Source organism: Canis lupus, chromosome 2 (assembly GCF_011100685.1).
Source record: "Canis lupus familiaris isolate Mischka breed German Shepherd chromosome 2, alternate assembly UU_Cfam_GSD_1.0, whole genome shotgun sequence".
NCBI lineage: Eukaryota > Metazoa > Chordata > Mammalia > Carnivora > Canidae > Canis > Canis lupus.
The window spans coordinates 64,579,666-64,607,501 of record NC_049223.1 but is presented as its reverse complement, the minus strand read 5'-3'; the positions used below and the strand labels follow the sequence as shown (position 1 = coordinate 64,607,501).

Below are 27,836 nucleotides of genomic sequence, written 5' to 3'. Positions count from 1 at the left end.
AGTAATGCTAAGAGAAAAATGTATAGCTGTAAACATTTACATTAAAAAAAAAAAATCTCAAATCAACAACCTAACTTTACCACTTAAGGAACTAGAAAAAGAACAAATAACCCAAAGCTAGCAGAAGGAAGGAAATAAGGTTAGATCAGAGATAAATAAAGACTAGAAAAACAATAGAAGAAAATTGATGAAATGAAGAGTTGGGTCTCTGAAAACAATCAACAAAATTGATAAGCCTTTAGCTGGATTAAAAAAAATAAAAAACACACAAATAATTAAAAGAATATAAAAAAGAGTTTTACCAGTTTTACACAAATAAGAAGGATTATGAGTGTACTATGGGGGCACATTGGTGGCACAATCAGTTGAACTTCCAACTCCTGTTGTCAGCCTAGGTTGTGATCTCAAGGATGTGATCTTGGAATCAAGAGCCACGTGGAGCTCAGCGCAGGAGTCTGCTTGGTATTCTCTCTCCCTCTCCCGCTTGTGAGCACATTCGAGTTCTCTCTCTCTCTCTAAAATAACTATTAAAAAAAAAGATTACTATGAGCAATTATACAAAACAAATTGGATAGCCTAGAAATACACAACCTACAAAGATTGAATTATGAACAAATAAAAAACTGAATAGATCTGTAACTAGTAAGAAGCCTGAATCATTAATTAAAAGACTCCATAGAGGACCTCATTCAGGGATCATTTCGATAGTTTGTTACTAGAAAGGTTTCTCTGAATGTATAGAGTACCCAAAACCATGAGGAGGGGGCATAGGCATAGCATTTTCTCCCTAGCGTGAAGCCAACATTGGGTGGTGCTTCTGCAGCTTTCTTTTGCCACTGAGGACTGTTCTCTCACTTGAGACAGCAAGAGAAAAAACAAACAAAAAATCTCCTTAAGGAACAGTTCAAAACCAGATGGCTTCACTGGTAAATTCCACCAAACATTTAAAGAATTAACACAGATCTTTCTCAAACTTCCAAAAAACTGAAGAGAAGGGAACAGTTTCTCCCTCATTGTATAAAGCCAGCATTACCCTAATACCAAAGCAGGACAAAGACACAAGAAAACTATACACCCCTGTGATTTATAAACATTGCTGTAAAAATCTTAAAAAAAACACAAGCAGGATTTAACAGTATAAAGAAAATGATTAAACACCATAACCAAGCACAATTTATCCCTTCAATGCAAGGATGATTCAACATATATATATATATATATATATATATTTAAAATCAATCAATGTGAAACTCTGCACTAACAGGATGAAGGAAAAACTCACATGAACATTTCAATTGGTGCAGGAAGCATTTGACAAAATACAACATACTTCCATGATTTAAAAAAAAATTACTATACAAGCACTCTACAAACTAAAAATACAAGTAAACTACTTCAACATAATAAAAGCTACATATGAAAAGCCCAACGCTAACATCATGCTCAATGGTGAGACTGCAAGCTCTTCCTCTAAGATCTGGACCAAGACAAACATGCCCACTTTCACTACTTCTTTACAACATAATGCTGGTCCTAGCCATAGCAAGTAAGCAAAAGAAAGAAATAAAAGGTATCCAAATTGGAAAAAAAGTAAAAGTATCTCTGTTGATAGCATGATGTTATACATGTAGGGAAAACCCTATAGAGATTGCACCAAAAACAACTAAAAAAAAAAAAAAAAAAAAAAAAAAAAAACCCTGTTAGAACGAATAAATAAATTAAGCTAAATTGTAGGGCACAAATTCAACTTGCAAAAACCAGTTGCAGTTCTATACACTAACAATGAACAATATCAAAGGAAATTAAGAAAACAATTCCATTTACAAGAGCAAGATAAAGAATAAAATACTTAGGAATAAAACAAGGAGGTCAAAGACTATGTATACTGAAAACTATTAAGTGCTGTTGAAAGAAATGAAGGAAGACACCAATAAATGAAAAGATATCCCATCTTCATATATTGGAATATTTAGTACTACTAAGATGTATAGTACTACTGTAAACAATCTATAGATTCAATACAATTTCTATGAAACTCCCAATGACTTGGGTCCCTGGGTAGTTCAGCGGTTCAGCGGTTTAGCGCCTGCCTTTGGCCCAGGGTGTGATCCTGGAGTCCCGGAATCGAGTCCCGTGTCAGGTTCCCGGCATGGAGCCTGCTTCTTCCTCTGCCTGTGTCTCTGCCTCTTTCTCTCTCTAGGTCTATCATGAATGAATAATAAATAAAATCTTTAAAAAAAAAAAAAAATCCCAATGACTTTTCTGCAGGAGTCGAAAACTCCATCCTAAAATTCATATGGAATTCCAAGGGACCCAAAATAATCAAAATAATCTTGAAAAAAAGAACAAGGTTGGAAGTTTCATACTGCCTAATTTCAAAACTTATAAAAAGTACAGTAATGAAAACAGTGTGGTACTGTCATAAAAACATATATAGACCAAAAGAACAGAAAAGAAAGCCCAAAATATACTCTCACATATAAGGGTTAAATAATTTTTTAAGTGCCAAGACCATTCAATGAGAAAAGGACAGTCTTTTCAACAAATTGTGCTGGGAAAACTAGCATCCACATGCAAAAGAATGAAGTTGGAGGGCAGCCTGGGTGGCTCAGCGGTTTGGCGCCTGCCTTTGGCCCAGGGCGCGATCCTGGAGACCTGGGATCGAATCCCACGTCGGGCTCCCGGTGCATGGAGCCTGCTTCTCCCTCTGCCTGTGTCTCTGCCTCTCTCTCTCTGTGTGTGTGACTATCATAAATAAATAAAAATTAAAAAAAAAAATTAAAAAAATTAAAAAAAAAAAAAAAAAAAAAAGACCTGAAGCTATTAAAGCCCTAAAAGATGATCCTGGAGACCTGGGATCAAGCCCCACATCAGGCTCCCTGCATGGAGCCTGCTTCTCCCTCTACCTCTGTCTCTGCCCCTCTCTCTCTCTGTGTCTCTCATGAATAAATAAATAAAATCTTTTTTTTTTAATAAAAAAAATCTTAAAAAAATAAAGCTTTAGGAGAAAATGGGGGAAAGCTTTCTGACACTAGATCTGGCAATGATTTCTTGGATGCTACAGTAAAAAGCAAAGACAAAAGAAAAAAATAGATAAATTGGACTATATGAAAATTTAAAAATTTTGCACATTAAAGGTCACAATTACAGGCAACCCACAAATGGGAGAAAATATCTATAAATTATATATTTGATAAGAGTCTTTTTAAAAAGATTTTATCTATTTATTCACGAGAAACACAGAGAGAAGGCAGAACATAGGCAGAGGAAGAAGCGGGCTCCTCACAGGGAGCCCAATGTAGGACTTGATCCTGGAACTCCAGGATCATGCCCTGAGCCAAAGGCAGACGCTCAACCACTGAGCCACCCAGACATTCCTGATAAGACTCTTATATGCCAAATATATAAAGAATTCCTACAACTCAACAGCAACAAAAAAAACAAACCCAACCCAAAAATGTGCAAAGGACTTGAACAGACACTTCTCCAAGGTATACAAATAGGCAGTCAGCAGCTAAAAAGATGCTCAACTTCACTAATCATCAGAGAAACGCAAATCAAAACCACAATAAGGTGCACCTGGCTGGCTCAGTCTGTAGAGCATGCAACCCTTGATTTTTGGATTGTAAATTTAAGTCCCACATTGGGCATAGAGTTTACGTAAAGAAAAAAACCAAAAACCAAACCAACCAACAAACAAAAAACACTACCACTTCACACCCATTAGGATGGCTACTACCAAAAAAACCGAAACAAGTATCGGTGGGGTTGTGAAGCAGTTGGAACCTCTGCATTGTTGGCGAGATTATAAAATGGTGCAATAGCTATGGAAAATAATCTGGCAGCTCCTCAAAAAATTAAAATTAGAACACTCATATGATCCAGCAATCCCACTTCTTGGTATATATCCAAAAGAACTGCAACATGTAAGAGATATTTGCACATCCATGTCCATAGCAAAATTATTCATAATCGTCAAGAAGTGGAAGCAATCAAAATGTCCATCGATGGAAGAATGGAAAAACAAAATGTGGTTTATACATACTGTATTTGTTAGTTCTCCAGAGAAACAGAACCAACATGATGTATGCACACATATTTATTATAAGTAACTGGTTCATTTGACTACAGAGGCTGAAATGTTTAAAATCTGCAGGGTAACATGACAGGCTGGCAACCCAAGAGAGGCAGTGTTCCATACTGAGTCTGAAGGTAGTCTGCTGAAGAACTAGCAAGAGCCTGATGTGGCAGATGAAGTCCAATCGAAGTCTACTGGAGAATTCTCAATTGCTAAAAGAGGTGGATCTTTTTTGTTCTATTCAGGCTTTTAACTGATTGGATAAAGGCCATTCACATTTTGGAGGGCAATCTCCTTTACTCAAAGCCCACCAATTTAAATGTTAATCTCATCCTAAAATACCATCACAGAAACAGCCAGAACCACGTCTGATCGAATACCTGGGCACCCCATGATCCAGCCAAGTTAATACATAAAATTAACTGTTGTATATACAATGGAATATCCTGCCTTAAAAGGAAGGAAATCCTATAACATGCTACAACATGTATGAACCTTGAGGATATTATACTAAGTGAAATAAATCAGTCACAAAAGTACAAATATTATACGATTTCACTTACATGAGGTAACTAAATGTAGGGTAAGTTCCTGACATTAAGCTTCTGATTGTCAAGATATCCATTTCAAAAGATATCCCTCTTGAATAAACATATTGCCAAATGTATGACACAATCACTAGGTAAAACAACCAGATTAGGAACTAGGTCACCCACACCCGTTAAGTTCCTCTTACAGAAAATCCTGGGTGATTTGGATGACTGACCACTTGAGTGACCCTGCTTCCACTCTCCCATGCCCTCATTTCTGCTTTCTTGATTTTATAGTCTGGTGAGACCCAGGTTGCACTTCTGACCTACAGAACTGTAAGGTAACAAATGTGTTCTTTTAAACTGCTAAATGTAGGATAATCTGACACAGCAGAAATGGAAAACTAATACGTGGTCCAGAATATCTATGACTTTTAATATTTCTGTCTGCCTTTTACATTTTTCCCCTACTTTCCTTTCGTTTGAGGCTATAGTCTATGATTGCTGCTTATTCCCCATTTCAAATGTGCTATGGGAGTGGAAAGCAAATATATGTTTGTTCATTTGTTCAACACCAATTAGCAGATATCCAAGGAGTGCCTGCTCTGTATAAGGCAGGCAGTAAGCTGGACACCAGGGCTGTAACAGGGACCATCCTAAGAGATTAGTGCGTGTACCCAGACCTCCAGTAGCACCCACACTAGTCAGGCACCCTGACTCCAACCAAGCACAACTAGTGATTGGTGGTGGGTATAGCTAGGCTCAGCAGGCTGCCAAGTTTCTCAGATAACTGATACCAGCAATTTGATGATACAAGATTCTTGAAGTGGTTCCAATACCAACAGCTGAGTAATATATAAACGTGCATCTCCCTGGGCCCGAGGTTTCAAAATCTTGCAGGCCCAGGGCCTGGGAATCTGCATTTCAACAAGCTCTTAAACTCACTCTTAGGCAGCCCTAAGTTTGAGAAGCAAGGCCACAGTGGGTCTTGGGGGCCCAACCCCGGCTCTCTGGAAGTAACAAGGCTCTGAGTAAGGGCCATAAAGCCTCTAAGGAATGTCTAAACATAACATTGCAAGAAAAAAAAAGTGCAAAGATTTGATGGTAACTGTTTTGGTGATTGCAGAGGTAAAACACTGAGTATACAATTAAATTTGCAAACTACCATCAAACATGTAAAAATCAATAAGTTAGTTTGTTCACAGATTTCTCTAAGCAATATAACAAAAAGCATAAAGAGCACATACCAAGCTGTTAACAGTGGCAAATGCTCAGGAGTGGGCTTATAGAAGATTTGCACTTTTCTGTGTTATGCATGTTGTTTGAATATTTAAAAACAAATACTTACTGCACTTCCTATGAGTATATATTTCAAAATAAGAAGTTTAAAAAAAAAAGCATTATTTTTGCTCTTAGATTGAAAAGAATGTCATTTTGTAAATTATATAAACTAAAAGCAAACTCAGCAACAAGTGCTAAAATTAAATCTTGATATCTGCATTTACATCTTCATCTAATTTTACTATTTTACCCTAGGGACACCTAAAAACCAAAGAACATTTCACTTTACCTTTTAGCTACTGAAGATCTTCCATATTGTCTTCTGTGAAGCCTAGCTGATGAAGACATCTTAAGTCCTAGGAAAATAAATTGCCTTTTTTTTTTAGGATTAAATTAGAAAACCATTTCACAATATCAATAGCACTGTGAAACATTAATGAGCAGCAATGTTAAGGTCCTCCACCCTGCATCCCATCATACCAATTTTCAAGCAAACACAACAAGAAGCTAATCACAACCCTGAGATACACTCCCCAGCTCTATTTCTCTGCTACAGAAAAAGTCTAAGTCAACACAACACCTAGGGAAGATGCAGGGAGGACTGGGAAAAAGGCTCACAGATTGGAGAAAAGGAAAAGAAGTAAGTAAGAACTAAAACTTACAGTGGAAATGTGAGTTTTAGTTCATACAAACTTTATTCAACTTGGGTGTCCTGTCTTCCTTTAGAACCATGTGATGCTTGTTAAAGAGACATGGCAAAGCCAAACCAACACAAAACATACTGTCCAGCATACTGGCCAGATCTGGGGCCAGCAAGGATGGCTTTCCATTATTTTTTTTTTAAAGATTTATTCATTAGAGAGAAAGCATGCAAGCTCACATGTGTGCGTGCATATGGTAGTGGGGAGGGATGGAGGAAGAATCTCCAGCAGACTGTACGTTGAGCACAGAGACCAATGTGGGGCTCTACCTCACAACCTTGAGATCATAACCAAAGCAGAAATTAAGACTCAGCTGCTCAACGGACTGTGCCACCCAGGTACCCCTCCATTATTTTAAATGACATAATACACACCATAAAATTTACCTTTAAAAGGGTAAATTTTATCATATGTGTTTTTCAGTACATTCACATAGTTATGCAACCATCACCAGTTACATAATTCCAGAACTATCTCATCAACGCCCACCTCCCCCCCACCCCTGACAAAAAATTCAGCAGTAGTCACTCACTCTCTATGCTCTGGCAACCAGTAATGTACTTCCAGTCTCTCTGGAATTATGTATTTCAGACATCTTATATAAATGCTGGGTGACACGGTAATTATGTTTAACTCTTTGAGGAACTGCCAGTTTGCCACATATGCTATACTATTTTACATTTTCACCAATAACCCATGAAGATTTCAATTTCTCCCCAACCTTGCCAACACTTGACATGAATCTTAAGCAGCGGTCTTCAAACTGGGTACATGGAGCTAGGGAAAGGAAGACATTCTGTGGAGAGCATGAGCATAATGGATACTCTGAATACAATTTCAGGCCCTCTGCTTCCATAATGCCCTTTCCCACATGGATTTGATCTAACGTGCCGAGAAAAGACCTGTGACCTCCTTCTCCTCTCCTGTTGCTCAATCACCCTATCCCACTGCACAAAAGAAAGATCCAACTGCTCACCACCCAGAATCTTACTTGGATTGCCCCAGCGTAAAAAATTCAGAATGAGATTAAAGTAAGTGGAGAAGGCAGAGTAATGCAAACAATTTCAATAAGAGATACTGAAAGGAACAGAGCCTTATTTCATCTAATTCCTAAATGGCTCTAAGCATTGTCCATCCTAGAAGAGTGGAATGTTCAACATAAGGATGGATAAGTTTGATTACACCAAACCAATAATCAACTAAAAATGAAATGGACTAAAAAAAAAAAAAAAGAAATGGACTGCAGACCTAAATGAAAAAGTCAAAAGTATTAAACTCTTGGGAAAAAAAAAACACAGGAGCAAATATTCACAACCTTGAGTCAGAGAAAGATTTCTTGGATATAGCACCAAAAGCACAAGCATTAAAGAGTTGACAAGTTGGGGGGAACATAGGTGGCTTAGTCAGTTAAGTGTTCAATTCTTGATTTCAGCTCAGGTCCTGATTTCAGGGTCATGAGATCAAGCCCCACGTCGGGCTCTGCGTTGAGCGTGGAGCATGCTTAAGATTCTCTCTCTCCCTTGATTCTATCCCTTCAACTCTACCTCATGCTCTCTTAAAAGAAGGAAAAAAAAAAAAAAAACACCTTAAAAAATTGAAAAGCAGGGATCCCTGGGTGGCGCAGTGGTTTGGCGCCTGCCTTTGGCCCAGGGCGCGATCCTGGAGACCCGGGATCGAATCCCACGTCAGGCTCCCGGTGCATGGAGCCTGCTTCTCCCTCTGCCTGTGTCTCTGCCTCTCTCTCTTTCTCTCTGTATGACTATCATAAATAAAAAATTAAAAAAAAAAGAAAAAATTGAAAAGTTTATTTTTTTCAAAATTTTAAAATTTGGGGCTTGAAAAGATATCATTTAAAAAGATTTATAGAGCAGCCCAGGTGGTTCAGCAGTTTAGCACCACTTTCAGCCCAGGGCCTGATCCTGGAGACCCGGGATCGAGTCCCACGTCAGGCTCCCTGCATTGGAGCCTGCTTTTCCCTCTGCTTGTGTCTCTGCCTCTCTGTCTCTGTGTCTCTCATGAGTAAATAAAAAAAAATCTTTATAAATAAATAGATTTGTAAATCTTATAATGATAAACAACTTGTGTTCAGTACATATAAGGAACTCTTACAATTCATTAATAAAAAGAAAAATAACCGAATTTTAAAATGAGCAAAAGATTTGTTTTTTTAAAGATTTTATTTAATGAGATGCTTGGGTGGCTCAGCAGTTGAGCGCCTGCCTTTGGCCCAGGTGTGATCCTCGAGACCTGAGATCGAGTCCTACATCTCCCCGCATGGAGCCTGCTTCTCTCTCTGCCTATGGCTCTGCCACTCTGTGTATCTCTCATAAATAAATAAGATCTTAAAAAAAAAAAAGATTTTATTTATTTATTCATTTATTTGAGAAAGAGAGAGAACAAGAGGAAGGAAGAGTTGAGGAAGAGGGACAAGCACACTCTGTTCTGAGCATGGAGTCCAGCTTAGGGGCTCAATCCCAGGACCCTGAGATCATGACCTGAGTCAAAACCAAGAGTCAGACCTCAACCGAGCTACCCAGGCATCCCTAAAATGGGCAAGGGATTGGAGTAGACATTTTTTCAAAGAAAATGTACACATGGCATAAAACACATGAAAAGGTGCTCAACATCAGTCATAAGGCAAGTGCAAATCAAAACTATAATGTTGTCACACCCACAAGAATGGCTATCATTCTTCAAAAAACTATCAAAAAACAAAATAATAATCATTGGTTAAGGTGTGTAGGAACTGGAATGTTTGCACACTGTTGGTGCATGTGAAATGGTGTAGCTACTATAGAAAACAGAATGGCAGTTCCTCAAACAATTAAAAATAGAATTACCATATCATTCAATAATTCCACTTCTGGGTATATACCCAAAAGAACTGAAGGCAAGGTCTCAAGAGATGTTTGTACACTCATGTTCATAGCAACATTGTTCACACATAATAGCCAAAAGGTACAAGCAACCCATAAAGTCCACCAGTGAAGGAATGAATACACAAAATGTGGTATATACACACCATGGAATATTACTGAGCCTTAAAAAAGGAAGGAAATTCTGACATATGCTACACCATGTATGAATCTTGAGGACATTATGCTAGATGAAATAAGCCAGTCACAAAAGGGCAAATACTGTATCAATCCATTTATATGGGATATGTAGAATAGTCAAATATAAAGAAACAGAAAGTAGAATGGTGGATTAGGAGGAAGAGTAGGGAGTTGTTTAATGTGCAAGGAGTTCCATTTTTACAAAATGAAAAAGTCCTGGAGATTTGACTGCACAATTAGGGGAACATACTTAACACCATTAACTAAACACAAAAAAGTGGTTAAGATGGGGGCACCTGGGTGGCTCACTCAGTTGAGCTTCTGACTCTTGATTTTGGCTGTGATTGGCAAGTAATCTGCTTGAAATTCTCTCTCCCTCTCCCTCTGTTCCTCCTTCCTCATGTGTGGTCTCAACACATGCACTCTGTTTCTCTCTCTAAAAATAAATGAACATCTTTGAAAAAAAAAAAAAACAGTTAAGATGGCAATTTTGTCATGTGCGTTTTACCACTATTCTTTTTTTTTTTTTTTAACATGATTCTTTAAATTGAAGTGTAGGTGATACACATTACATTAGTTTCCGGTGCACTACCCCGTGACTAAGTGACTCAGAAAGTCTATATGCTGTGCTCACCACAAGTATAGCTACCACCTGTCACCATACAACACTATTACAACACTATAGACTATGTTCTCAGTTTTTGCTTTGTTGTTTAAATCACAATGAGAATGCAATTCACACTTACTAGGATGGGTATAATCAAAAGGACAAGTGTTAGGGAGGATGTGAAGAAACTGGAACTCTCACACATTGTTGGTGGGAATGTAAAAGCCACTTTGAAAGCAGTCTGGCAGATTCTTAAAAAGTTAAATAAACATAAATAGCAATTTAACCTACCTAGCCAAGAAAAATGAAACACAAGTCCACACACAGACTTGCGTGTGAATGTCCATGGGAGCATCATTCACAATAGCCAAAAGATGAAAACAATTCAAATGTCCATCAACTGGTGAACAGGTAAAAAGAAAATAATGTGGGATATTCATACCATGAAATACTATTCACCAATAAAAAGGAATTAAATACTGAGATGTTACAACATTGATGAATCTCAAAACCAGTATGCTAAAGTGATAGCCAATCAAAAAAGACTACATATTATTGGTGTCGGAGGTCATTGAGAGGACTTGACCACAGGCTGAGGCTCCTTACCCACTTCCCTATCCTTAGGCTGTGCAACCAGCTTCTCGTTCCCACTTCTAGAGGATGCCCTAACAAAGCCTTAAGATAGTGATGTGGTATTGAGACCATCTGAACAGTACACAGAACTGAATGCAGGTAAGATCTTTATAGATACTGTAGGGGGCAGCCCGGCTGGCTCAGCGGTTTAGCGCCACCTTCAGTCCGGGGCCTGATACTGGAGACCTGGATGGAGTCCCCACGTTGGGCTTCCTGCATGGAGCCTGCTTCTCCCTCTGCCTGTGTCTCTCATGAATGAATAAACAAAATCTTATAAAAAAATAAAAAGAAAGAAAAGAAAGAAAGAAAAGAAAGAGAAAGAAAGAGAAAAAGAAAGAAAGAAAGAAAGAAAGAAAGAAAGAAAGAAAGAAAGAAAGAGAGAAAGAAAGAAAGAAGAAAGAAAGAAAGAAAAAGAAAGAAAGAAAGAAAGAAAGAAAGAAAGAAAGAAAGAAAGAAAGAAAGAAAGAAAGAAGAAACAGGAAGAAAGAAGGAGGGAGGGAGGGAGGGAGGGAGGGAGGGAGGGAGGGAGGGAGAGATTTGGCAGCTGGGTGAGAGATCTACTTATCTTGTAGCTGCCCAAGACACACCTTGTATCTTAAGTTCTTTTACTTACTATACCTGTCACTTACCAATCTGGAGTGGCTCACCTTTCTTTGGTCTCTCTCTACCCTCAACCGGTTTCAGATTATACAGAGAAGCTCCAAAGAAGCTTACAAACCAACATTTATATAATTATGTTCCATTTATATGAAATATACAGAAAGTGTGAATTCATGAAAAAAAGAAAAAAACAGAAAGATCACTGGTTGCCTACGGTGGACTGGGAAGGGAATGAAAATGGGCATGGGGCATCTTTCTGGTGTCACAGAAATTCTCTAAAAGAACTGTGGTAATGGTATTATGTAAATTTACTAAAAATCATTAAATTTTAGGCAGCCCTGGTGGCTCAGCGGTTTAGCACCGCCTTCAGCCCAGGGCCGGATCCTGGAGACCCGGGATCGAGTCCCACATCGGGCTCCCTGCATGGAGCCTGCTTCTCCCCTCTGCCTGTCTCTGCCTCTCTCTCTCTCTGTATCTCTCATGAATAAATAAATAAAATCTTAAAAAAAAATCATTAAAATGAGCAAATTATGTGATATGTAAATTCTATATCTCAATAAGCTGTTTTTAAAAAGCGAACTCAGACTTCTGGGTTGGACAGTGAGGGACAATTTGGTCAGATAGGTGTTCTGCCATAAATACAATTTCCATAAACTAAACGAGTGAAATCTACAATTTCTAGATTTTACTCCAATAGGATTAAAACACCGCACATGAAAACCACAGAACAGGATGGTCGTGATAGCCTTTGCAACTCCTTAGAAGTATAACAAAAAAAATTCTGTAGTTGTCAATTGACAAATATGTAAGGAGGAAACAAATTTTCCCACCAGGAGCTCCTGAACAGGGTCATACCACAGGTCAGCCTTGCCACGGGAACTAGCAAAATAAAACCTCACCCTAGAAACTACCCACACTAGTGGGTAGTGAGAACGCAATGGCGTTGTCAACACTTAACTAAGAGCAGAATTAGAAAACCAGCACTGAATTGCAGGCAGCCTCTTGTCTGCTCTCATTCCTCCATTATGGCCGATCCAAGGCAGCAGGCATTTACCTTGCAAAATAGGTAGCTTCTTGGACCCTACTGCCCCCTAGGACTGGGACAAAGTTGAAATACAGAGATGACCCCAAAAAACGAACGAACCAACCAAAAAACCCAGAAATCTCAGTTTGGAGCTTTCAAGATTCAATTCCTTCATGAGTCGCATTTTTTTAATTCAAGTTTATTTAAGTATTGTCTACACCCAAAGCAGGGGCTCAAACTCAGGATCCCTGAGGTCGAGTCACATGCTCCTCCTCCTGACCCAGCCAGGCACCTTTCCTTCAAGAGTAACATTAACCTTAACTGATTTTTTTCCCCAGACACTGAGCTCCCCAAATAAGACCCAACCATGCCAGACCCGCTCCAATGCGCCTTTCGGACTGAAGGCGCAACCCTGATCACCCCTGTATGTACTCCCAGCCCGGGCAACCCTGGCTTCAGACTCCCCGACTCAGGCAACCAGCTTGGTGCAGGGAACATAGGGCGAGCAAGTGAGCGCGCGGCCCTGCCCTCAACGGGAATAATTTATTAACCACGAACATTATGGGATCCCTGGGTGGCTCAGCGGTTTGGCGCCCGCCTTCAGCCCAGGGCGGCATCCTGGGGTCCCTGGATCGAGTCCCACACGGGGCTCCCTGCACGGAGCCTGCTTCTCCCTCTGCCTGTGTTTCTCATGAATAAGTAAATAAAGTCTTTAAAAAAAAAAAAAAAATTAACCAAACATTAAACAGCCAAAAACGGTTATTAAATAATCCCTGAAGCAAACTTACAACTACATATGGTAACGGGCAGGGGAAGTGGAGGCGCTTTGGAAATGGTGCGACAGGAGACTGTGTCTGCTCTAAATCTTTATCCATATTAACTCATTTAATCATCAAAAGACCCTATACGGTAAGTTCTAGGATTATCCCACTTGGGGGATGAGAAAAAGTGGGCACAGAGAGGTCAGGGGACGCGCCCGGGGTCACCCCGCCGGGCGGTGGCCCGCCCAGGCGCACGCGCGGCCCGACTCGAGACGCCTGAGGTAATCCCCTAATCTGCCCGTCGGTAAATCCCGGAAGGAAGAGTGAAGCCGGGGCAGGGCCGGCCCGGCTCGTCCCACAGCAGCGCGGCGGGCCCACCAGCCGCTTCTCAACTGGGCAAACTGAGGCCCCTGAGGAGCCGGAACGCGGGTTCTGAGCACCGGACTCCTCAGCCCCCCTCAGCTCTCCTTGCCGGAGGTGGTCAGCGGCACAGGGAAGCACCGAGGCGGGGCCCAGCCGCTGCCCTCGGCGCGAGGCACTCACCTGGCCTGACCAAGGCGGACAGCCGCGGCCCCTCAGGCGGCCTCTCAGACGGCCTCTCGCGCCTCCTCTCCAGCCTCTCCGCTCCCGCCTTGCCCTGCGCGCCTGCGGCCCCGCCCCCCGCAGGCCCCGCCCCCGCAGGCCCCGCCCCCGCCCGCTCGGGCGGCCCATAGCGCCCACAGCGCCCCTGCCGGCTGGGAGGCTGGGAGGCTGGGAGGCTGCAAGGCGCAGGCTCGCTAACTGTCTTCTAGGCCCTTCTTGCGGCTTTTCCCCTTTCCTCCCTCCCTCCCTGGCTTTTCCTTGGTCTTTCAAGTTTTCAGTCACACAGTCATTCTAGTGCTCATTCTTACACTTAATAATTATCTGTGTGCCAAAAACAACAGCAACAACCCCCCAAAAAACAATTAAGTGTGTGCCAGAAACTGTTCGCAGGATAAAGCAGAGAAGACAAAATGCCTGTGCCCATCAGCTTACATTCTAGGAGAGGACAGCAGAGGAGTGGCTTTCCAGCCTTGTTACTCCCAGCTGCCGTTGCGACTCCTTTTACCCCGTCCCTTCCCAGGACACTTACACACACACACACACACCTAAAACTCAAGCTCAGGCTTCATGGAGCAATACTTACCCAGGAGATTGGCAGCTCCTCAAAAGACAACCAGAAAAACTTGCGACCAAGCACAATTAACTCTGTAAGGCTTTTGCTGTAGTAATGGAAAGCGCTAACCTTGACAATCCGGGTAGGATCTCGGAATGGAGGGACAAGGAAAGGAAATTGTGAGGTTCAGGGGGAACCCTGGGTGGCCCAGTGGTTCAGCGCCTGCCTTTGGCCCGGGGCGCGATCCTGGAGTCCCGGGATCGAGTCCTGCGTCGGGCTCCTGGTGTGGAGTCCTGCTTCTCTCTCTGCCTGTGTCTCCGCTTCTCTCTATCAAGAATAAATAAATAAATAATCTTAAGAAAGAAATTGTTAGGTTTTACATGGTCGGCCTGAAGAATTAGGGACTGCAGAGCCAGGCAGCGCCAGGTTCGAGAGTGCTTTAACATGAAGCACTCTGGGTGCTTAGGGACATAAGGTTTTTTGTGATAGGGTGAAGCAGGGTGCATGCTCTTGCTTTTGGCTGATTCTGGTGTTCTTCCTCTTTTAGGCGGGTCTCGGTAGGTCGTGAGTTGTTTGTGGCTTGAGGAGTTCCAGGACCTTATCCGTAGTGACATCTAGTGGAAGGGTGACCCCACCTAGTAGCCTTAGGTCACCCATTTTGGAGAGGCCCTACCTCAGTCTGCCCAACAGAAATGTATATAGGGTCGGGGTCTGGGCTTGGGTAGTTCAAGCAGGTCTTTCAAGATAAGGAGTGACTGGGAGTCTGTGAGACCTAACAAGCAAGAAAGATGTTATCAAGAAAGCGGAAAAATTGAATTTTAAAAGGACATTTTTAGTTCCTTAAGTGTATTGGCTATCAATGAGTTTAAAAGGCTATAGAACTTCCTCTTTAGTAATATAGCTTCTTCTTGTTCTTGTCCTTCTTCTTCTTGTTCTTGTCCTTCTTTTTTTTTTTAAAAGCAGGCTCCAGGGCTTTTTAGGTGGCTCAGTGGTTGAGCAACTGCTTTTGGCTCAGGGCATGATCCTGGGGTCCCAGGATCAAGTCCTACATCGGGCCCCCATGGGAGCCTACTTCTCCCTCTGCCTATGTCTCTGCCTCTCTCTGTGTGTCTCTTGTGGAAAGAAATAAATAAAATCTTTAAAATACATAAATAAAGTAGGCTCCACACTCAGCACAGAGCCCCCAACATGTAGCTCAAACTCATAACCCCAAGATCAAGACCTGGGCAAAGATGGAGAGTCAGACTCCCAACCAACTGAGCCACCGAGGCACCCTATAGTAAGTAGCTTTAGTAAATAACATCCTTCTAATTTTAAAGAAATGTTAAATGTAATTTCCTTGATATTTATGTACTAAATAAATTATAAATTTTGAAATACTTTTTAAATATTTTATTTATTTATTTATTTATTTATTTATTTATTTATTTATTTATTTGAGAGACAGAGACAGAGAGAGAGCAAGTACATAAGCAGGGGGGAGGGGTGGAGTGAGAAGTAGGTTCCCTGCTGAGCAGGGAGCCCATGTGGGGCTCCATCCCAGGACCCTGAGCAGGATGCAGACACAACCAAATGAGCTACCCAGGCACCCCTACATTTTGAATTATTTTTAAAAATAGGGATTGTTTGGGATTGGGCAAACGTCTTGGAGTAAATTTTAGGATTAGTGAATACAAGGCAAGGATCTTAAAGCAAGTCTCAGTCAGTAAAATTGCTATTTGACAGGAATGTGTTTTCCCAGACGAGTAATCTCAATGAGATTCCTAGTTCAAGAGCCCATCCTGCAAACTCCAGAAAAATAGGTCTGAACAAATTCCTAAACCAAACAATTATTTATTGATTTATAGCCTTATCTTACTGAGCACAGCATCATTTTTGCTGTATTCTACAGGTCTAAGCAATAGCAAAGAGCTCCCAGACTCAAGGAAAGGGCAACAGACCACATCTCTTGATGTAAGGAATATCAAAGAGCGTAACCATCTTAAATCCTCCACATTTGAGGGCACCTGGCTGGCTCAGTAGGTAGAACACGTGACCCTTGATCTTGAGGTTGTGAGTTCAAGCCCCATACTGGGTGTAGAGATTACATAAAAAATAAAATCTTAAAAAAAAAAAATCCTCCACATTTGGATGATGTAGAAAATAAGGAGTCCCTTCTTCTGAGCTAAAGAAAGAAGAGGAATACAGGAGAGGCAGCCCAGGTGGATTGGCTGATCATTGCCAATTAAACTTTCCTCCTGGCAGGGAAACCTAAATATAACTTTTCTTGTACTCTCTAGTGCCAACCTGGGGTCTCAAAGTTGGGCCCAATTTCCCCAAACGCATTTTCCTTTTATGCAAACCACATCATAACATGAATTAAGCTGGTGTTCCTTAGGTCTTTGACTGTATCAACTTCCAAAAAAGTCATTTTCCCCCATGTTTTTGTCTCTGAAAAGGTGTTTTACCTGTTTTGGCTAGGAAATGGGAAATATTAGAAAGTAATCAGCATATACAGCAGAATAGAAACATGCATAGTGATCGATTTTCTCTGAAGATTGGGTATTGAGTGAGCCATTTGTAACCAGCTATAATGTCGTACTCAGAAAAAAAAATAAATAAACCTTAAAAAAAGGTTAACATAAAAGCAATTTTCCATTTACATATTATAGTAAATGGGCAGAGAATGAAGAGCAACATGACTAGAATAAACCAAAGATTTGAAGAGCAAAACCAGAAAGATAAGGTGGAAAGTACTCTTCATTTCATCTACTTGGTCTGATGGCTTGGAGTAGCAATTTTTCTTTTCATACTGTTTGCTTTTAGAGGAACCGAGAATCTTCTAATTATAGCCCAATTGTCAAAGGGTAATGAATTGATAACAAAATGTGGTAGATACATACAGTGGAATATTTTTTTAAAGATTTTATTTATTCATTTGAGAGAGACAGAGATCACAGGCAGGGGGAGGGATAGGAGAGGGAGAAGCAGACTCCTCACTGAGCTGGGAGACTGACGGAGGTTTCAAACTCTAGACCTGGACATCATGACCTGAGCCAAAAGCAGACGGTCAACCATCTGAGCTACTCAAGCACCCCCATACAGTGGAATATTATTCAGCCTTCAAAGGGAAGGAAATTCTGACATATTCTGCCACAATCATGACAATGTGGATGAATCTTGAGCACCAAATGTTAAGTGAAATCAGTCATTCACAAAAGGGCAAATACTATTTTATTCCACTGACATGAGGTACTTAAAGTCAAAATCATGGAGACTGAAAGTAGAACAGTGATCACCAGGAGCTGGGGAGGGCAGGGAGTTAGTGTTAATGGATAGAGTTTTAGTTTCTCAAAATGAAAAGTATTCTGGAGATGGATAGTGATGATGGTTACACAACTATGTGAATGTACTTAATGCACCAGAATTGTACACTTTAAAAAATAGTTATAAAGTGTTAAAGAGTCTCTCCCTTATATCTTCAATGAATTCACCTTTCTTGCTTTTGTGTCAAGGTAAGATCCTAATCTATATTCACAGGAAATTGTCTGCAGAACACCAAACATCTAGCAGCAATGTCCACAATAGCCAAACTGTGGAAGGAGCCTCGGTGTCCATCGAAAGATGAGTGGATAAAGAAGATGTGGTCTATGTATACAATGGAATATTCCTCAGCCATTAGAAACGACAAATACCCACCGTTTGCTTCGACGTGGATGGAACTGGAGGGTATTATGCTGAGTGAAATAAGTCAATCGGAGAAGGACAAACATTATATGGTCTCATTCATTTGGGGAATATAAATAATAGTGAAAGGGAATAGAGGGGAAGGGAGAAGAAATGGGTAGGAAATATCAGAAAGGGAGACAGAACATGAAAGACTCCTAACTCTGGGAAACGAACTAGGGTCGGTGGAAGGGGAGGCGGGTGGGGGGTGGGGGGAACTGGGTGGCGGGTACTTAGGGGGGCACTTGACGGGATGAACACTGGGTGTTATTCTGTATGTTGGCAAATTGAACACCAATAAAAAATAAATTTATTATTAAAAAGAAAAAAAAAGAACACCAAACATCTGCAGCTTCACTAACCCCCTTTGGCTCCCTATGCAATTTGAGATGTTTTAGGTCATCTTCAAGGGTATGAAAATTAATAAAAGGAAATCTCACTAAAATAAAGCCAGGAGGCCAGAAGGGGGAGCTCTTATGCCATACCACTTGATGTCAATCACAGGAAGAATGATCAATTACAGACCCCAACAGAATAGTCACAAGGATCATCAATTATAGGCCCCAAAAAGAAAAGACGTTCACTGCATCACCTACAAGAAATCAACAGCTCCAGCAACTCAGCCAATGAGAAACATCATCACCCTGAAATCTTGCTCTTCATCAGTGGATTTTTGTTCAAAATAACTCTTCCTAGTTTCCTCCTCCTCCATAAAATAACATTTCTCATTCCTTTATTTGTTGTACTAGCTAGCCTATGGTTTTTACTGTAGCCTGCCTGTCCAGAATGGCAATTTTTTGTGATTCCCAAGTAAAACCATATTTGTTGGTAAAATAACTGTTTAATGAAATTACATGGTGTCATAAGTGGGATCTGGAGAGGACACCACCCCACCCCCAACTCCAAGGATGGTGAGCAAACAGGTGCTGGTACCTATAGAGCCCATTGAGCCCACTGCTTTCCTGCCCATCCTGGAGTCTGAGTGAGTAAGTCTCTCCTGAATTGCTAAGTCTACTCTGCGTTTTGAGCTCCCTGGCCTTTATTTGGGATCTATTTGAAGGCTCTGTCTTTTCTGAGAGTACTCATTTGGCCTTTAGTCTGACTCCATTTTGGAATTGTACTGTTCCTATCAGAACTGTGCTGGCCTTTGGCCTGATTCCTTTTGGAAATGGGCCATTCCTATTAAAGTAGCAGTTTAGGAATTTTTCTTTTCACTCTAGAGAAAAACCTCTAAGGGGCACCTGACTGATTCAATCAGTAGAACATGTAATTCTTGATCTCAGGGTTGTGAGTTCGAAACCCCATGGGGGATGTAGAGAATACTTAAAAAAAAACCCAACTCAACTGTAAGAAATGGGGTCCAGTCAGCAAAATGTTTTGAGGCATCCCCCTTCTGGATTCCAGACAGTTTTATGTTTAAAAACTGTGATCCCGGGGTGCCTGGGTGGCTCAGTCAGTTAAGCACCTGCCTTCCACTCAGGTCATGATCTCAGGTCCTGGAATTGAGTCCTGTGTTGGGCTCCCTGCTCAGTGGGGAGCCTGCTTCTCTCTCTCTCTCTCTGCCATTCCTCCTGCTTGTGCTCTCTGGCTCTCTCTCCCTTTCTGTCAAATAGATAAAACCTTTAAAAAGGAAAATAGACCAATCAACTTTATAAAAAAAAAAAAAAAACAACCTTTGGTTCCTCGTACACATTTCTAAGCAAATGGACCGACTTAACCAAAAATAATTTCAAACACCGATGCCCATTATAGGTAACTTTCAATCTGGACGAACTTATTTTTCTCCAAACCAAATTGGACAGCCACAGGTTTAAAGTTGTCAAAGCTGAATGGGATGCCTATTTTGATTGGTATTTTGAAGCTTCCAAACGTCATCAGGAATCTAAAATTGCCTCTCTGCTGAATACAATTTCTAGACTAAGTGAGGCAAACAATTAGGAAAAGAGAAAAAGGCTTCTGGGGGACAAACAAATCCCAAATTTCTTATGTTCCCTGGACTAAAGCTGTATTGTGAGCCATAGTTAAAGAGTTTCCTAAAGTGACTGAGGACCCCCATAGGTTTGCTGAAGAATTTAACACAGTTATTCGAACTTACCAACCCGGTTTCTCAGATTTCTATCACTTAGCCCACATGCTTGCCAGTGACAGCCAAGCCAAACATTGGATGAAATTTGCCCATGGGAGCATGCTAAATGGGATTTAGAAAAACAAACCCCTAACTTTTTGGCAAAATACTAAAAACACATGCTGAAAACCTCCACCGAAAAATTGCAGTAGCTTTCTCCAAACCAGTCAAATTTTGACTGGAACAAAATTCAAACTTGCACACAAAATCTGAGGAACCTGTTCATGACTATTTTACATCAGATTTTCAAAGAAAATTCTGGTCTTCCTTTAGATGTTGAATCCACTTGGGTAAGCCTTTAACCCCATATTTATTAATGGGCTGAGCCAGGAAATTTCTTTTTGTTGAAGGACAGGGGGAAATGGGAAACTGTGTCCACTCCAGATTGAGTTAATTTGGCAAACTGGCTCACCTGCATGCTAGATGAGTCACCTAAAAAGAGAGACCACTAAAATTCTGAATTTTTAACTCCGGCAAATAGAAGTCCCTAAACAAAACTGCAAAACCTCATGATCTCTGCTGTTATTGCAAAAAGCCAGAACATTGGAAAAAAGACTGTTACCAACTTATAGCGCCATCAGCCCTCCAGCTAGCCTTTCTAGCCTTTCCAGCGGCCTCCTAATTCCCAATGATGGGGCTCCGGGGAACTATAGAGGATTTTCCCAATCCTCCCTCTTACTCAGGTTGAAGAAAAAAGTCTTCAGATTAGGAATGAATCTCTCTGTGTTCTTATTGATACCAGAGCTACACACGCAGTGCTTAACCCCACTGCTACACAGCAAGCCCTGCCTCAGAATATTAAAATATTTCAAATAGTAGGGGTCTCTAATAAACTTCAACAGGTTCCTAATTTTGAATCTATTCCCCCTCTTTTTTTAAAGATTGTATTTATTTATTCATGAGAAACAGAGAGAGAGAGAGAGAGAGAGACATAGAGGAAGAAGCAGGCTTCCTGTGGGGAGCATGTTGTGGGACTCAATCCCAGGACCCCAGGATCACAACCTGAGCCGAAGGCAGACATTCAACCATTGAGGGAACCCAGGCACCCTGAACCTATTCCCTTTTGATTAGGCTGCTTAAATTACCCATCCTTTTCTCCTTAGTTTCTTTTCCCCTATTTTTATTGGACAGAGATTTCTTAGAAAAATATCATGGTAGGGGATGCCTGGGTGGCTCAGCAATTGAGCATCTGTCTGCCTTCGGGTCAGGGCGTGACCCAGGAGTCCCAGGATCAAGTCCCACATCGGGCTCCCTGCTTGGAGCCTGCTTCTCCTTCTGCCTAGGTCTTTGCCTTCCTCTCTGTGTGTCTGTCATGTTTAAATAAATAAAATCTTAAAAAAAAAAAAAAGAAAGAAAAATATCATGGCAGAATTTATTTCTCCCAAAAGGGGGAAATAATTCTAGAAACTGACAGAAATAATTCTAGAGAGATGCCTAGGTGTCTCAGCGGTTGAGCATCTGCCTTTGGCGCAGGAGTCCCAAGATCGAGTCTCACACTGGGCTCCCTGCATGGAGCCTGCTTCTCCCTCTGCCTGTGTCTCTGCCTCTCTCTCTCTCTCTCTCTCTCTCTCTCGGAATGAATGAATAAATAAATAAATCTTTAAAATAAAATAAAATAAAATAAAATAAAATGAATATTTAAAAAAAATATAGAGGGCAGCCCAGGTGGCTCAATGGTTTAGCGCCGCCTTCAGCCCAGGGTGTGATCCTGGAGACCTGGGATGGAGTCCCACAAGGGGTCCCTGCATGGAGCCTGCTTCTCCCTCTGCCTGTGTCTCTGCGCCCGCCGCCCCCCCCCCATGAATAAATAAAGAAAATATTAAAAAAAAATATATATATATATGAAATAGAGGGGAGCTTGGGTGGTTCAGTCAGTTAAACATCTGACTTCGGTTAAGTGTCCGAGTTTGGTTAAGTATCCGACTTTTGATTTAGGCTCAGGTCAGGATCCCAGGGTCCTGAGATGGAGTCCTGCATAGGGTACCCTGCTCAGCAGGGAGCCTGCTTCTCCATCTCCCTCTGCTGCTCCCCCTGCTTGCATGCCCTCTCTCTGTCAAATAAACAAATCTTTAAAACTTAATTAACTAATTAAAGTGAAATAGAGTAGTATAGAAAATGCCAAGGTGCCTCCCCAAAAATCAGGATAAATATATGTGTGCGTAATGGGTCAGGACATAAACACAGAGAGGAATATAAGGGCAAAAATGAAGGCCACTACTCACAAGAAACCCTTATAGGAGTGCACCAAGAGACATGTAGAAGTACTGTTCAAAATAGGAATAAGAGGGATCCCTGGGTGGCACAGCGGTTTGGCGCCTGCCTTTGGCCCAGGGCGCGATCCTGGAGACCCAGGATCGAATCCCACGTCGGGCTCTCGGTGCATGGAGCCTGCTTCTCCCTCTGCCTGTGTCTCTGCCTCTCTCTCTCTCTCCCTCTGTTACTATCATAAATAAATAAAAATTTAAAAAAAAAGGAATAAGAGAAAAGATACAGTAGCAATCAAAATGTCTATCAGTAGTAATAAGAATAAAAAAATAATGCATCTTACCTTGGATTACTAAATAGCAACAGAAATGACTGTCTCATAGCCATATACATCGACACAAATGAATCTTAGAATTAGGACTAGGAAATAAGCAAACCAATTTGCGAAGGAGTACTCACAAGTTGATCCTATATTTGTTGTTGGGGCCAGGCGGGAAGGGAAACTCCTCAAGATGGCGGATACGCCAAAATGGCTGAGGTTCCTGTCACCACCTCCACTTGGGACGCCAATGGACCAATGACCTACTGACAGCTTGAGCAGACCCTTACACCTCTCCTTTGGACTTCCCCAACCTAACCCAATGCCCTTCAAACCCCAGAGGACGGAAGTCACCTTTGACTGGTCGAATTGCAATCCTTCCTTTGCATAGCGAGGGTCACTCTGGTTGGATTGCAATCCTTGCTTTGCATATGAGCCAACCAATAGGAAACCGTTCTGCCTTACAAGGTTATGTAAGCCCCCGACCACCTTGTCTTGGCGCGACTTCCTCGACTCACTCTCTTTCCCCCGTGAGTCGTGGAACCTCGCCCGAGGGTGCCTGCAATAAAATCTGTTCTTGGACCCTCGCCTGCCTTGGCGGTCTCATTTCCATCTAGTTACTAAAAAACTTAACATTTGGTGCCGAAACCCGGGAGGAGATCGAGCCCCTGCAACAGCACGGAGGCTCTCTCCTCCTCCGTCGGACTGGGACTCCGCTCTCTTTCTCTGCTGGGGTCACCGGACTCCTTGCGGTGAGTGTTCCCTGGTTTCCGACCCTCTCCCGGGGCGCCCTGTCCTAATCGCGGCCGTGTCAGGGCAAACCCTCCTCCGCCACCTGGTGGCTCCGCGGTTCCGGGGAGTAAAGGAGACCAAATTCGATTCCAAAACGCCTTTAGGATGCCTACTGGCTAATCTCCGAACTCTGGAGTTAGACCAGGACTTACGAAGGCAATGCCTTATCCATTACTGTACCGTCGCTTGGCCTCAATATCGGCTGAATAACCAATCACAATGGCCACCTGAAGGCACTTTTGATTATCAGATACTTACGGACCTTGATAATCTCTGTAGACGCCAAGGCAAATGGTCTGAGGTGCCCTATGTCCAGGCTTTCTGGACCCTGCGCTCCAGACCAGAACTCTGCTCTAGCTGCTCAACCTCTCAGGTACTCCTCGCCCGCTCTCCCCCGCGGACTCTTCCCCACTCCACCTCTAGAGACTCCAACTTGGCCCCTCCATCCCCCCTCGCCGAGCCTCCTGAAGATCTCTCCAGGCCCCCTGTAAGGGCCCCACACCTGTCTCCTCCTCCCTACCAACCCGCTCCCCAACAACCTGTGTCCCCGACTCCTTCCTCAATCTCCGACACTCCAGGCCCAGGCCCAGCCTCGAGCGTACCCTCTCCAACCGTTCCTCTCCTCCCAGCCCCAGAACCTCAACCACCTTCCAGCCCCCTCCCTTCCCCTCCTATCTCTGCCCGTACCAGATCCAAAAACTCTTCCCCAGACCTGGTCTGCCCCTTGAGGGAGGTTGCAGGGGCTGAAGGGGTTGTCCGAGTCCATGCGCCCTTTTCTCTACAAGACCTATCCCAAATAGAAAAACGCTTAGGTTCCTTTTCGGCCAATCCCGACAACTACATCAAGGAATTCCAATACTTGGCGCAGGCCTATGACCTAACCTGGCATGACTTACATGTCATCCAGACCACCACCCTCACCATTGAGGAGAGGGAACGTATCCAGGCTGCTGCCCGGGGACACGCTGATCAGGTCCACCTGACCGACGCCACAATGCCGGTCGGCGCTCAGGCGGTCCCCGTAGAGCCAGGCTGGGATTACCAAGACGGTCAAGATGGCCGCCGGCGCCGCGACCACGTGGTCCGATGTCCCATCGCTGGCGTGCGGGCGGCCTCTAATAAGGCCGTAAATTATGACAAGATCAGGGAAATCATACAGGCCCCTGACGAAAACCCAGCTATATTCCTTAACCGGCTGACCGAGGCATTAATTCAGTACACTCGCTTGGACCCGGCCTGTCCCGCGGGGGCCACGGTTCTAGCCACACATTTTATCTCTCAGTCAGCCCCAGATATCCGCAAAAAATTAAAGAAAGTCGAGGAAGGCCCTCAGACCCCCATTTCTGACCTAGTGAGAATGGCATTTAAGGTCTTTAACTCCCGTGAGGAAGCCGCAGAGCTGAAGCGACAGGCCAGACTCCAGCAGAAGGTTCAGCTACAAACCCAGGCCTTGGTAGCAGCCCTGCGGCCGCGGCTCCAGGAGCCAGCAGAGAGGGGGACCCACCCGCACCCCTCCGGGGCCTGCTTCAAAGGCGGGGCTGAAGGCCATTGGGCCCGTCAGTGCCCCACCCCGAGGGCACCAACCCGACCATGCCCTCTCTGCCATTTGATGGGCCACTGGAAATCCGACTGCCCTAGCCTCAGGGAATCCTCGGGCCTCAACGCGGGGGAAGACCCAGACGGTGAGTCCAGGCTTCCAACTGCTCGGGCTGGAGGAGACTGACGGAGCCCAGGCCTCGGCCGCCCCTCTCACCCAGGCCGAGCCCAGGGCCATGCTCCAGGTAGCGGGCAAGTCCATCTCCTTTCTGCTGGATACGGGGGCTGCCTATTCTGTTCTGCCTTCCTACGCGGGACCTACTCGACCCTCACCAGTCGCTGTTATGGGGATCGACGGGAACCCCTCCACTCCTAGGGCCACACCTCCCCTTACTTGTAGCCTGGATGGGTTCCCCTTCTCTCACTCATTCCTGGTGATTCCCTCATGCCCAGTGCCCCTGCTGGGTAGGGATATCCTCCAAAAGCTAGGGGCAACTATTCATTTGTCCCCCTCTCCTCCCTCCTCACCCTCAGCTCGTCTCGTCCTATATCTCTCCACTCCATCTTCTCCTACCCTTCGTGAACCCCCAAGTATGGGATACCTCGGAACCTGTAGTGGACTCCCACCACCCTCCCGTCAAAATAAAACTCAAGGACGGTTCCAAGTTCCCCTCTAGACCCCAGTTCCCTATCTCCCTCCTCCATCACCTCGGCCTCAAACCGATCATAGAACGACTAAAGCGTCAGGGACTTCTGATTCCCATAAGCTCTCCCTGTAACTCCCCCATCCTGCCGGTCTGTAAACCCTCCGGAGCTTATCGATTGGTTCAGGACCTCCGACTCATTAATGAGGCAATAGTCCCTCTCCATCCAGTGGTTCCTAACCCTTATACCCTGCTATCCCATATCCCTCCAAGCACCACTCACTGTATGGTGTTGGACCTGAAGGATGCCTTTTTTACTATTGCCCTACACCCCGATTCCTACTTTCTTTTCGCCTTCACCTGGGAAGACCCAGACACACATACCTCTGAACAATTAACCTGGACTGTCTCACCCCAGGGGTTCCGGGACAGCCCCCATATTTTTGGTCAGGCCTTGGCTGCGGATTTACAGCAATGCCTCCTTAAGGCTAGTACCTTACTACAATATGTAGACGACCTCCTCCTCTGGAGCCCTGCCCTCACCATCTCCCAGGATGACACCACCTCCCTACTTAACTTCCTAGGGAGCAAAGGGTATCGGGTCACACCCTCTAAGGCACAACTCTGCACCCCTTCGGTCACTTATCTGGGAATCCACCTGACCCCCACCTCTAAATCTCTTACCGGAGACCGTATCCGCCTCCTACGAGAGCTCCAACCCCCTCAGACGGCAGATGAAATACTTTCCTTCCTCGGGTTGGCTGGCTTCTTTAGACACTGGATTCCAAACTTTTCTATTTTGGCCCGCCCCTTATACCAAGCGGCAAAGGACACTCCCCAGGGTCCTCTCATTGATCCCTCTTCGGTCCGCCACCTGTTTTCCAAGTTAAGAGACTGTCTCACCGCTGGGCCGATACTAACTTTGCCTGACCCTTCAAAACCATTCCACCTTTACACTGAGGAGCGGTCGGTTTCAGCTACTGGCCTTTTGGCCCAACCGGTTGGACCTACTTACCGGATTATAGCCCTATCTATCTAAGCAGCTAGACAGCACCGCCCGCGGATGGCAGCCCTGCCTTAGGGCGCTCGCAGCTGCTGCCTCCTTAACTAAGGAGGCTCTCAAATTGACTTTGGGACAACCCCTCGTGGTTTACTCCCCCCATCGACTTGGGGATCTTCTTAGCCACCGATCCCTGGCCCACCTAACCCCCTCTCGTCTCCAATTCTTCTATCTGCTATTCATCGAAAACCCTCAAATCACCCTCTCTACCTCTCCCTGCTTAAATCCTGCAACTCTGTTGCCTACACCTTCGCCCACCTCTGAACCCACTCACTCCTGCACGCAGCTCATAGAGGATCTCACCTCTCCCCACCCTGGACTCTCTGATCAGCCATTATCCAACCCTGACCGTATACTCTTTGTAGATGGCAGCTCCTTCCTGGCTGCGGATGGTCGGAGACACGCCGCCTATGCTGTAGTCACCCCAGAGATGGTAGTGGAGACAGTCCCCCCTCCCAATTGGGACTACTTCCCAAAAGGCTGAACTTATAGCTCTCACCAGGGCTCTACATCTATCTAAGGGACAACGAGTCACCATCTACACCGACTCAAAGGCCGACTCAGTGGCCAGGGAAATGGCCTTAAGTAACACAATATCTCCCATCCTCTTCCTTAATACCCCTCATCGACCTTCCTACTCTATAAAGGAAACTCAAGCCCTCCAGGCCCTGGGAGGAAAGGCAGAAGGTAAAGGATGGATTTACATCCGAGGGAAGATTGCCCTCGCAGAAAACCTGGCCCATACCCTAATTACTGATATCCACCAATCTCTCCATATTGGCCCAAGGGCACTGAACCAGTTTCTCCAGCCCCTGTTTTACTATCCATCCCTACCTAAGGTGATTGAGGCTGTCCATAAGGCTTGTAAAACCTGCTCGGCCGTAAATGCACAGGGAGGAATCCACAGGCCGGGGCCATCAGCCCGGTGAAGACTGGCAGCTGGACTTCACTCACATGCCCTGCCATAAAGCCTTTCGTTATCTACTGACTTTGGTTGATACTTTTACAGGATGGATTGAGGCATACCCCACACCCAGAGAGACT

General features: G+C 43.7%; 1 protein-coding gene and 1 non-coding gene across 2 annotated transcripts in view; one reads left to right on the top strand and one right to left on the bottom strand.

The window, feature by feature from the left end:
• The window catches only part of LOC487290 (nuclear receptor coactivator 5-like), a 51,939-nt gene extending 27,269 nt beyond the window's left edge, over positions 1-24,670 (bottom strand). The window contains exon 1 of the mRNA XM_038531090.1: positions 24,449-24,670. The gene's annotated coding sequence lies outside the window, so the exon portion shown is untranslated. The remainder of the gene's footprint in view (positions 1-24,448) is intronic.
• LOC119870580 lies at positions 680-885 on the top strand. Its single transcript, XR_005356244.1, has one exon. It is a non-coding gene; the product is annotated as a small nucleolar RNA U3 (small nucleolar RNA).
• Positions 24,671-27,836: the final 3,166 nt, after the last annotated feature.